Consider the following 12,014-nt stretch of genomic DNA (forward strand, 5'->3'; position numbering starts at 1 on the left):
CAAAACACTCTAACCCTGGTGTCATAGCCACAAAGAAGTACAACAGAATACAGTACATATAGACTATCACCCAACTTAAGTACTTTACAAATATCAATTACAATGGAACTGTAATGAAATGTCCAGGAAACTCCCCATGTGAAAGTTTGCCAGCACACCCCAAGCTGTATAAAGGACGGGAAGCCCAGAAGCCTCTTCTTCAAGTCCCTCTCCTAGGATCCTTGCCAACCACAAGGCCAGACATAGGCAAACAGCCTGGAGAGAGCAGGTCTCCCAAACCAGATCTTACCAGAGAGCAGCGCAGGGTCCACAAGCACAAAGAGCTGATTCCCACTGGCTTCTGCCTATGACGACTTTCTCAAGCCCTGTCAAATTGTGTCACTCAATGTGGTAATGGCTGCAGGCCAAGATAAGGCAGTAAAACTGAAGAGTCAGATTCCTCCTCTCTCAACGACAGCAGCATGTAAACCAGCCCCACAGCACCCTTCAAAAAAAAAAAAAAAAACCACAATACAAGTCCCTATGCTGACACATGCAGTGTCATCACTCAACGGGGAAAACATCCTGCCAATCCTGCAATGATGAACCCAGCAAAAGTCATGGATAAGTGGGGTAGGGAAGGAAACAGGGGACGAAGGTGAAGGTAAGGGGAAAATATTTAAAAATTTTACATTGAAAGGTTTTAAAGACCAACAACTTCAGGTGTTATGAGAAAATGAGGCCCAAGGAAATCAGGCACACGAATAGAGATTGTGATCATGGGCCCAGGAGTTAGGTTGTTTGGATTTGAGTCCTATACAGTCTTGGAGTCCTATACAGTCGTGGACTCATAACTCAACCTCTTTAAGCTCCAGTTCAACCTTGTACAGAAAGAATAATAAAACTCACTCCATAATTCTGAGGATTAAACAAGATAATGTACGCCAAGTACTCAGGACTGGATGTAATAAACCCTCTGTAACAATGACAATGAAAACAGCAGGTGACCTTACAGAGGGCTTACTGTGCCCCAGGCTCCATTCCAAACCAATGTTAGCCATCGCCAGCACTGCTGCTGTTGTTAAATGACTCGCCCAAGGTTGCATAACTTGTTCGTAGAAGTCTTGGGACTGGAATGCAGATTTCATGAAACCACTCCATTTCTGTCATTTGCAGATTCTGGTTTCAGTCATTGTTCAAGAAGTTCTAGATGCTAAGTAGAGTCATGTGTTCAGCTACAGTGCCCAGAAGGCAGATTCGAAATCCTCTTCATTATAGATATAGGTACATTCTGGCCAAAGTACCAAGACCATTCCTCAGAATGTATGAATAAAAAAAGAGCCCCAAAACTTTATCTATCCTTCCTTCACTTGTCCCAGACCAGACATGGGCTGGTGACAGACAATGAGTGGTCCCAATGAAGACTGGTGGAACAAATTGATCACATGGAACCCCCATCATATTCCATACCATAAATCCATAAAATGGATTTTAGGTACTTGCCATGGAAGAGCCACACCAATAAGCCATAAGAAATTAGACCTTGAAAAGTGCTGTGCTAGCAGCTGGAAACCCACAGAAGAACCCAATAATTGTGAGGTTAAGTTCATACTGGAATTAGTTTCTTGGTAAAAACCTCACCCCATTTTTAGAATGTGAATCATAAAATGAGGTTTAGAATCACCACAAATGAGTGGTGACTCAGTATCAGCAGGAGGATTGACCAACAGATGCTAAAAGTTTCATTGAAGTCTTGAGTTGCCATTTCAGAGAGCTACTTCTTTCTCAGCATTATACAAAAATTTGTAGAAGGGAGAATGCAATTGTCTGATAAGATGGGGGTCATAGAAGTAGTTTTGTCTTATGACAGTCCTCTAATTGCCACAGTTTAGCCGTAGGGAGATCTCTGAGAGGTGGAACCATATGGGACTGGGTGGGTTTCTGAGATCTGAAGGATGTCCTTGATTCTGGACCAACAGAGGGACAAGTGAGGGAAGCCTCTGGACAGGGGATCACCGCAAGTGACAGTAAAAATCAGAAGCAGACCTTAACAAGGTGTGTTTCTGTCTGAACAAGCCTCTGTCTGATGAGAGCAGAGGTATCTACTGGGGGAATATGGAGTGAAGGGATTGATTGACCATAAAAGCAAAGGAGAGTTCAAGGGGAAATGAGAAGCTGTGGGAGGTTTAAAAGCAGAGAGTGACTCAAGAAGTGTGCTTAAGGGAGATTAGCCTTCCTCAGACAGTGCTGGACAGAAGCGTGGTGATGGAATTTTTCAGCCATCAGTACCTCTGGTGTGTTTCACAAAGTTGGGGGCCACAGTCATCAGGAAAATGTACTGTTTCTGCCCATTCTAGGGCCTGACGGTCAAGGAAGAACAAAACAGCATCTCTGCCCTCAAGCAGCTGTCAACTGCAGGGAGATATGACAACAACCTAAAACAATAACCTCTACTCTCTAACCTATTCTGGCAGTTAGTCACCAAAAGTAGGACAGCAGCAAGTAAGAGTGTTAAGAGACTCCTGAGAGCTTGAGCTATAGGTGGTCTTGAACTGTACTCTAAGCCGGAAAGGAGGGGTCTGAGCAAAAGAGCTGTGGGGCACAGGCACTCTGGAAGGGGGAGCAGGAATGGCACGTCTAGCCCACAGTGAGTTACACTCTGTTCATCTGAAGAGGGTATCAAGTGTCCTGGAAAAGGAGCTCTAAGTTTCAGAACGAGTTTGAGCTCTGAGCTTACCCTCTCCAATCCCACTGCCAATGCCTTGGCTCAGTCCCTCATGATGTCTCACGCAGACAGTTACAAGTCTCCTACCTGTCTCCCTGCCTTCATATCACCTGCTCAAACCTACCATCCAACATATTATGCTAGAGTTATCTTCCTAAAACCTGAAAATGGCTATGCCACAGCTCTGCTTACAGCTCCTCAAAGTCTCCTCACAGGATAAAGTGAAGTATGAGAAATGAACAAAGGATTCCTGAGAGCAGGGGTTGCATGCTATACCCTCAGCATTGAGCATAGTGCCTGGCACATGTTAGCAGCTCAATAAAAATTGTTGTATAAATGCAGGCACTTTGTGAATCTGGCCCTGATCCACCTCTCTAATCCCATGTGTCATTCTCTCCCCTTGTGAATCCTATATTCCTGATGAACTGAGTTATCTGAAAGACTGTGTTTTTGAATATCCTTTGTCCTATTCGATCACTTGTTCATACATTAATTCAATACATTATTAAATATTATCTTTGGGATACATTTTCCCTACATTTTTATTTCATGAGCTCCTGCTCACCTTCAAGTCTTAGCTCAATCATTATCTCAGGCTTGGTTCAACAAGCATTTATGCCAAATGGCAATCACTGAATGCAAAGACAAAGAACACAAATTATTTTGCCATAAAACCTTTATAATATGTATGCTCATTGTTTTTTGCCTACTCAATACCCAAAACTCCTTTCTTTTTTGAGAAAAAAATAATATCTTTACATCCCTCTTGGCAATTAATCCAGGCTTTGTCAATGGCTCCTAGAATATTGAGGGAATGCTAAAAGGTACAAGGGCCTTGAACACATGCAAGAGTGGCATGTGAACAATGGAAACTTGACCCAAGCCCAGAAGCAGGCACAACCCAATTCCGTGGCAATGGTGACAAGTGTGGCATCCTAACCAGACCCATCGTGTGACTCTGGCTCTGTTCACTGCTGGCTAGGTCCTGTGGTTCCTACCTATTTTCCAAGCCACGTTTGACAGTCATCTGGCAATCCAATGAGCTCTTTCATACCTTTCAATAGACTTCTTTCCTGCTTATATTAGCTAAAATTAATTTCTGTTGCTTGCAACCAAAAAAACTCTGATCTATGGTGGTACTCCTCAACTTCCAATAAGTAAAGTACCATACTTCCCACTTGCCCTTTATCCCTCATAACTTCTGAATGCTGATACTATCTTAACCTACACTCATTTACCAAATTATGATGAAATTATTTGTTAATGTGGCTATATGAGGAAAGGGACTTGATCTTTTGCTTACTGATGTCTTTAACTCTTAGAATAGGGTATGGCTTTTAGTAAATGTTTGTTGGGTAATCAGCTGATTGAATGAATGAATGAATGAATTTGCCTTAACATACAGTAGGTAGCCTCTTCAGCTCTTTTGAGATGTTAATAAATGTTTTAGGAAGGTTAATTTAAACACTATGTGTAAAATAGCTTCGGAGAAAATCTGGATATAGGGAAATATGTTCATTCCCCTTTCTCTTTGATCTAAAATTATATCATCCAATTCCAATAGAGCAGACACTAGACACAGGGACTACTGACATGTAGTTAATCCAAATGAGTTGTTCCTTAAGTGTAAAATATACACCAGATTTTAAAGAGTATAAAAATGTGTAAAATATCTAATAATTTTATACTGCTTTCATGTTAAAATGGTATCTTGGATGTATTCGCTTAAGTAAAACATACTGTTAAAATTAATTTCCCCAGTTCCTTTTAACTTTTTTAAATGAAACTACTAAAATATTTAAAATCATTTATAAGTAGCCCATGCTATATTTCTTCCTTTTTTAACTGAGACAGGATCTCACTCTTGTTCAGGCTGGAGTACCAGGGCACTATCACAGCTCACTACAGCCTTGACCTCTGCAGGCCCATGTGATCCTCCCACCTCAGCCTCCTGAGTAGCTGGGTCTATAAGTGCACACCATCACACCAAGCTAATTTTAAAAAATGTTTCCATAGAGACAGGGTCTCACCATGTTGCCCAGGCTGGTCTCAAACTCCTGGGCTCAAGCAATCCTCCCGCCTCAGTCTCCCAAAGTGCTGGGATTACAGGCGCGAGTTACTGCACCTGGCCTAATGGTATATTCCTATTGGACAGCATTGCTCTAAAGCAGTCCATTTTTCATTTCATCCTTTATTTTGAAGGCTACTTTTCACAAGACATAGAATTTTTCCTTCAGTATTTTGCCTTTTGGTTTGAATGCTTCTAATGAGCAGCTGATTATATGTAATTACTCATGCTTATATAATGTGTCTTCTTTCTTCTAATGGCTTTCAATATTTTCTCTTTATCTTTCATTTTCAGCAACTGACTATATAGTGCATTTGGATGTAGTTTTCTTAGAACTCATTTTACTCAAAGTTAGTGGAGTTTCTTGAATCTGTATGTGTTTTTTCATTAAATTTGGAAAAACTGAGTCAGTATTTCTTCAAATGTGTTTTTCTGCCTCTTTTCCATCTCTTCTGTTAATCTGTCCTTGGGTTCACTGACTCTTTCTCTTCTCATCTCCATTCTCCCATAAGCTTATCCTGTGAATTTTATCTTAGTTATTCAGCTTTTCCATTTTATAATGTTCTTTTATAGTTTCTATTTCTCTGCTGAGATGCCTTATATATTCACTCATTGTGACAATATTTTCCTTTAGTTCTTTGAACACATTTATAATGGCTGCTTTAAAGACTTTGTCTGCTAAATCCAAACTTTGGACCATTTGGGATTAGTTACTATTGACTTTTTTTTTTTTTTTTTTTTTTTTTTTGCTTGACTATGGGTAATACTTTTCTACTATGGGTAATACTTTTCTACTATGGGTAATACTTTCCTAAGGTTTTTTTGTTTTGTTTTGTTTTGTTTTTTGCTTTGTTTTGTTTTATTGCATACCTAATAATTGTTGGTGATACACTGAAGACCTTCTGGATTTGACTTTCCACTGCAGAGTGCTGATTTTTGTTCCAGCAGGCAGTCTGACCAAGCGCTGCTCACCTAGAGCTTGTATAAAGCTTGGTCTTTTACTTCACTGGATTAATTTGTTTCCCAAGGCCCTCTAATTGCTGTAGGACTCAATTTCTAAACTCTGTCTCCCCTGCAGATCTTAACAGGGTATGATGGTTAATATTGAGCATCAACTTGATTGGACTGAAGGATGCAAAGTATTGTTCCCAGGTATGTCTTTAAGAGTGTTGCCAAAGGAGATTAACATTTGAGTCAGTGGACTGGGAGAGGCAGACCCACTCTCAATCTGGGTGGGTACCATCTAATCAGTAGCCAGTGTGGCTAGAATAAAGCAGGCAGAAGAAAGTGGAATGACCAGACTTGCTGAGTCTTCTGGCTTTCATCTTTCTCCCATGCTGGATGCTTCCTGCCCTCAAACATCAGACTCCAATTTCTTCAGCTTTTGGACGGTTGGACTTACACCAGTGATTTGCCAGGGGCTCCTGGGCCTTTCGCCATGGACTGAAGGCCACACTGTTGGCTTCCCTACTTTTGAGGTTTTGGGACTCGGATTCAATTCCTTGCTCCTCAGCTTGAAGACAGCCTACTGTGGGACTTCACCTTGTGATCAATACTCCTTAATAAACTCCCCTTCATATATATCATCTATCCTATTAATTCTGTCCCTTTAGAGAACCCTGACTAATACACAGGGCTTGGTTCTAGGCTTTGCTAGGGTAGGTTTAAAGTAAATCTTACTCTAGAGCATGGGCTGGCAAACTACGGCCACAGCCTTAGTCTGGCCATCTGCCTTTTTTGGTAAATAAAGTTGTATTATTAGTATATTTACCAGCCACACTCATTAGTTTACATATTGTCTATGGTTGCTTTTGGTCTACAATAGCAGAGTTGAGTAGCTGTGACAGATACTGTATGGCTCACAGGGACCGAAATAATTACTGCTCAATAATAATAACTACTGGCCCTTTATAGAAAAAAATTTACAGACCCTCCTTGAGAACATGATCCTTACCCCTAAGACACAGGCTTTCTATACTTGGTTGGATGCTTGAGATGTTAATAAGACATTAACGAGCTCTTTCCACTGTGGCTAGGCTGGACCAGACCACCAATGTCCCCCACTATTGCCTGATGTCCAGTATCTTTGTCCCATTCTCAATCCTCCAGCAGCCACTCTATTAAGCTCTGTATGGTTTCAGTGTGTACCTGTGCACTCTAAGCTGGCCAAGGGTTCTCTCAGTACACCCAGACATACTTCTGCTCCTCTCCCCATCCCCATGCTCTCTGCTCCCCAACTCTCTGCTCTCTGGTGGCCTGTCCTGCAGATTCCAGCTGCTTCAATTGCCCCAAACTCTGATCTCTGTTTTCTTAGCTCAGCAGGACCGCTGTGCTTGGCTTAGACTCCAGCTGACCACACTGCAGTCAGGAAACTCTTCCCTGGAAAAGAGCCAAGGCGAGTGTCAGGCTCACCTCAGGACAGAAAATCTTGTGCTGCCTGTTGACCGAACCCTGAAAACAGTTGCCTCACAGATGTTGTTGTTTTGTGGTTGTTCGCTGCAGAAGAAGGGCTAGTTACCAAGTATAACCAGAACTGGAAGTCCTCCCCTGGAACATTACTTTCTGACTTGTGTTCACTTTTAAAAAGAGATTAGTTCAGACATCTAAATACAGGTCATTTCATAGTAATGTACTGAAAATTAATTGGAAATTTTACAGAAATTTTATAAATCATATGAGAATAAAAGGAAGGTTTCATTCAGCCATATAGATTAATTCCATTGCTCCAGAGCTGGGAAAATGATTTATTTTGTTAGGTTAGCTATGCTATATAATACAAAAATATTACTTGTGCCTGGTTAGTGATCCAAAAGAGGTTGTTAAATCTTTGGCCATCTTCCCTGTCTACCTCTTTTTCATAGGTATTCAGCTAGGTAGCGTCTATGAAAATCTCCACATCCACTTTTTTGGGTTTGAGACTACTGGCAACCACTGTCCAGCCATCTGTTTGGAGTTTATGCAAAAACATCTTCAACTAGATCCTGGTGTCCATTCCAAACCCACAAGTAAGGCCTCAGTTTTCTCTTAAATAAGGACAAGCATCTAAAGGTCAAATCAAAAGCTACAAAGAAAGGAAGAATGGGAAAAACAGACTACATAAATTCTATATATTTCTTTACAGCGTTCTTCTAAAGCAAGATATTCAGCTACCTTATTGAGCATCTACTATGCACTCAGAATTGTGCATAGCACAACACAAGATAGCAACAAGCTTTCATACACTGATATCTGTGTCACAGTGGGCTACAGGAGCCATAGAAGCTGAATCAGAAAGTTGAAATAACCATGCTGCTTGTATCATAAGTTGCTAGAACAAAGAGAAGACTGGAAGGCCCCATTACCCTCTGAGAAAGACTAAATCAGATTAAGGACTTCAATACTGCTTCTCTTCCCTTTCCTTCTTCCACATTCTTTTCCTTGATGAGAGACCTGAATTCTCATTAATAAAACCTGAACAGAGTTCACTGAAGAACACACACACACACACACACACACACACACATATTAACTAACAGGTATCTTGATGCTCCTAGAAGAGAAAATGAGTTGAGTAATCCTGGTTGTTTGCTCTTATTATTTCGACTTTTAAAAATGTCATTCTTTCATTTAAATATTTTATTTTAAAAAACAAAAGGAGACCTCCCAATCTTCTTCCAATTTCCATTGAAAACTGGGGAACAGAATGAACACCTCAGCCTCAAATCAAACATGTATGAGAAAGAAGTCCAAAAGAAACAAATGTCATACTTTGACCACAGTTAGCATCTATCTATGATTCTCCATAAGTGAACTCCCTCTTCTTTTTGTCTTACAAGCACACACAGCATAATCTCCTAACCCTGGGTGCCTTCCCTTGTCTAAAGTCATATTACTTGTGGGTATGAGTGTGTCTGTATGTGTGTATACACACTTATAAATACACACATTTATGTACATGCATACATATATGTATATCCCGAGGTTATAATTACAAAATACTCTATTGTGTGATTTTCCTTCAAAATAAACAATCCCGATGGCTCTGCTATCTAACAATTCCATGGCCCCACATTCAGAGTCAAGAATCTAAGTTACACTTGGCTTGAAAAACTGGTTAGGCATTGCCTCTGATCTTTGGTGCATTCCTGAGGCAGTGACCTTGACTGATATCCCTAGGTACCTGAGCAGTGTATCACATTAGTGAATGGCTCTGGTAGGAGGTCAGGCTTTAAAGTTTGCAAAACATTTTCCAGTTCCTTGAACTCTTAGAAGATATTAACTTACTCCATCTTGGTGCATTCATCTTGGTTTAACTCCATATTTTTTTTTGAAATGAGAATACTAATATTTTGCCTGTGTGACAGTGGGGAGTTGATGTGGATAATTTCTTATCTATATTTTAGAGCCATATATAAATTAGATGCATTTTACAATTCATCTAATTTCAGAGAAGATAAAATATTTTTTAAGGCTGGGCACAGTGGCTCACACCTGTAATCCTAGCAATTTGGAAGGCCGAGGAGAGAGGATCACTTGAGGTCAGGATTTTCTGACTAGACTGGCCAACATGGTGAAACCTCATCTCTATTAAAAATACGAAAATTAGCCAGCCATAGTGGTGTGCGCCCGTTAATTCCAGCTACTCGGGAGGCTGAGGCAGGAGAATCACTTGAACCCAGGAGGTGGAGATTGCAGTGAGCCGAGACTGCAGTACTGCACTCTAGCCTGGGTAACAGAGTGAGACTCCATTTCAAAAAAAAAATATATATATATATATATATTTACTTATTTATACACACATACACATATATTTCTTAGAATCAATGAAATTGTCTTATTTTTTACCAGTTATCAAAAATTATAATTAGTATATAGTTCCAGAATGCAAAGAACTTCATGGGTTATTTCAATTCACTTTTACAGTAACCCTGAGATAAGTAAAGCAAATATTTCTCTCACTTGATAAAGTAACTGGCTCAGAGAGGTTCTGTGACTAGATCAAGGTCACAGAGCTAACCATCTCCCAGAATTGGGACAGAATTACAGACCTCCTGACTCTATAAATTCTGCACTCTTTCTACAACAGCACATTCTGCCTTCTAGAAATGAGGTATAACTGACAGTGTTCGCTGCATCACCAGCATCCATTTCTTCTCATCATCCTGGTTTAAGCCAATCACAATAATTCCTATTCCTGCTCTCCTATCTTCACCTAGAGGTGGTAACTTCACCAAGTTCTAGCTAGTTAGACGTAAATGGAGATACAGTGAGAAATATAGTTCTAAAAAGTATTTTTTGTCTTGGTTTTGTTTTGCTATCCCAATGAAGGAGACAGATGTAGTTCATGAAGCTCTGATCCTTCTCATTTTCTCTTTTTTCCCAACTTGAATACGGTCTTAATAGCTGGAGCTACAATAATCACAGAAAGGACAGGCTAAGAGAATAACAGTCATTGGCCCTGATGTCACTGAGCCACTGAACTGATATCAACAATCATTTGTTTCTCTACTTTTTATGTGAAAAATTATATTTTTGCTTAAGCTATTAGAATTAGACTTTCTGATGCATGCAGAGGAATGTAACTCTAACCAAAAAAAAAAAAAAAAAAAAAAAAAACAGAAGAGATCAATGTGGTAGGCAGAATCCTAAAATGACCTCATTATATCTGAGCCCTGGTATTACTCTTGTAGTTATGTTATACTGCATGGCAAAACAGATTTTACAGATGCAATTAAGGTTACTACTCAATTGACCTTAAGACAGGGAGATGATCCAGGTGAGCCAAATCTAATTAATGCGCTCTTTAAATGGCAGCCTCAGTCCTGCAACCACAAGGAACTGAACTCTGCCAACAATAGGCCATAGCCTGAAGGGGACCCTGAGCTCCAGTGAGAACACCACTGGCCAACCCTTGATTTCTGCCCATGGTACCCTGAGCAGGGAACCCATTCAGACTGTGCCAGACTTCTGACCTAACAAAGAGTGAGGTTTCAACACACATTTTGTGGTCCTGTGATACACACTTACAGAAAACCAATACAAAAACCAAGAAAATCTCTGATTGTCAATGAGATTGTGAAAGAGAAAGGGAGTATAACAGTAAAACATGGGAGGAGAATTTACTCCAGAGCTTAAAGTCTTCGAAGTCTAGCCAAAGCCTTCTTTAAATAATTTCCCAATATGGATAAGGGACTGAACTTCAACTAAAATCAACCATTATCCACAGTAGGGAATAAACAAAGACAATGCAAAACTGCAGAAAATACAAAATTACACATGTCGCACTTTGAAACACACTACATGGGTATTCTCTCTCCAGGTTTAATTTCTGTTTTTCTGCCTTGCTTATTTAGGCCACTGCAAAATTAGGTTGCTTCTTCAGAGACATGGGGCAAGGCTGGAAAAGTGATCATTTTTAGTGGAGAAGGTTAAGGAAAATTTTGGGGTATGTCCCCTTTCGACATCAGGAGGCCAATGGCAATTCAACCAGTTTTCTGGAGCAGCAGTGATCATTACACGCCAGTGATTCTTCTTAACAGTGAGGGATGTTAACATTTTAGAATGTTTTGAAGGTGGGATGAGGGGAGAGTGAGGAAAAAAGGAAGGAAAGGAAAAGTAAACTTGATTGTGGTATCTTCTCTCACACTCTTTCCTTAAACAGGATATTTATTCATTCATCCAACAAGTGGTTATTAAATACCAGCTAGATGTTCAGGGTACAAAAGTAAATGAGAGCTGGGCGCACTGGCTTCACGCCTGTAATCCCAGCACTTTGGGAGGCCGAGACAGGTGGATCACCTGAGGTCAGGAGTTCGAGACCAGCCTGACCAACATGGCGAAACCCCGCCTCTACTAAAAATACAAAAATTAGCCGGGTGTGGTGGCACATGCCTGTAATCCTGGTCACTCCAGAGGGTGAGGCAGGAGAATCGCTTGAACCCGGGAGGCAGAGGTTGCAGTGAGCCGAGATCACACCATTGCACTCTAGCCTGGCAAGGCTTTGCAACAAGAGTGAAACTCCGCCTAAAAAATGAAAAAAAATAATAAATTTAAAAAAGTAAATGACACAGATATAGACCCTGCCTTCAAGGGGCTTATATCATGAGGGAAAAGGAAGTATGAAACAAATCAACCAAAAACAAAAGACCTACAAATAAACAGAGTTAAGACAAGGAATAACAACGAATCTTATACATAGAGTGACAGAAGATGTCTCTGAAGAGGTGACACTTAACTATCATCTCAAAGATAAGAAGAAGCCAA

At 40.4% G+C, this 12,014-nt stretch overlaps 1 protein-coding gene across 16 annotated transcripts in view; it reads right to left on the reverse strand.

The window, feature by feature from the left end:
• The window catches only part of STON2 (stonin 2), a 174,080-nt gene that overhangs the window by 136,992 nt on the left and 25,074 nt on the right, over positions 1–12,014 (reverse strand). For 5 of the 16 annotated variants that reach the window (XM_063651949.1, XM_063651947.1, XM_063651945.1 and 2 more), the window contains exon 3: positions 290–484. The exons of the other annotated variants lie outside the window; for them this stretch is intronic. The gene's annotated coding sequence lies outside the window, so the exon portion shown is untranslated. The remainder of the gene's footprint in view (positions 1–289; positions 485–12,014) is intronic. 16 annotated transcript variants of the gene reach the window in all.

The sequence above is a fragment of the Pongo pygmaeus genome, chromosome 15 (genome assembly GCF_028885625.2).
Source record: "Pongo pygmaeus isolate AG05252 chromosome 15, NHGRI_mPonPyg2-v2.0_pri, whole genome shotgun sequence".
NCBI classification, from domain to species: domain Eukaryota; kingdom Metazoa; phylum Chordata; class Mammalia; order Primates; family Hominidae; genus Pongo; species Pongo pygmaeus.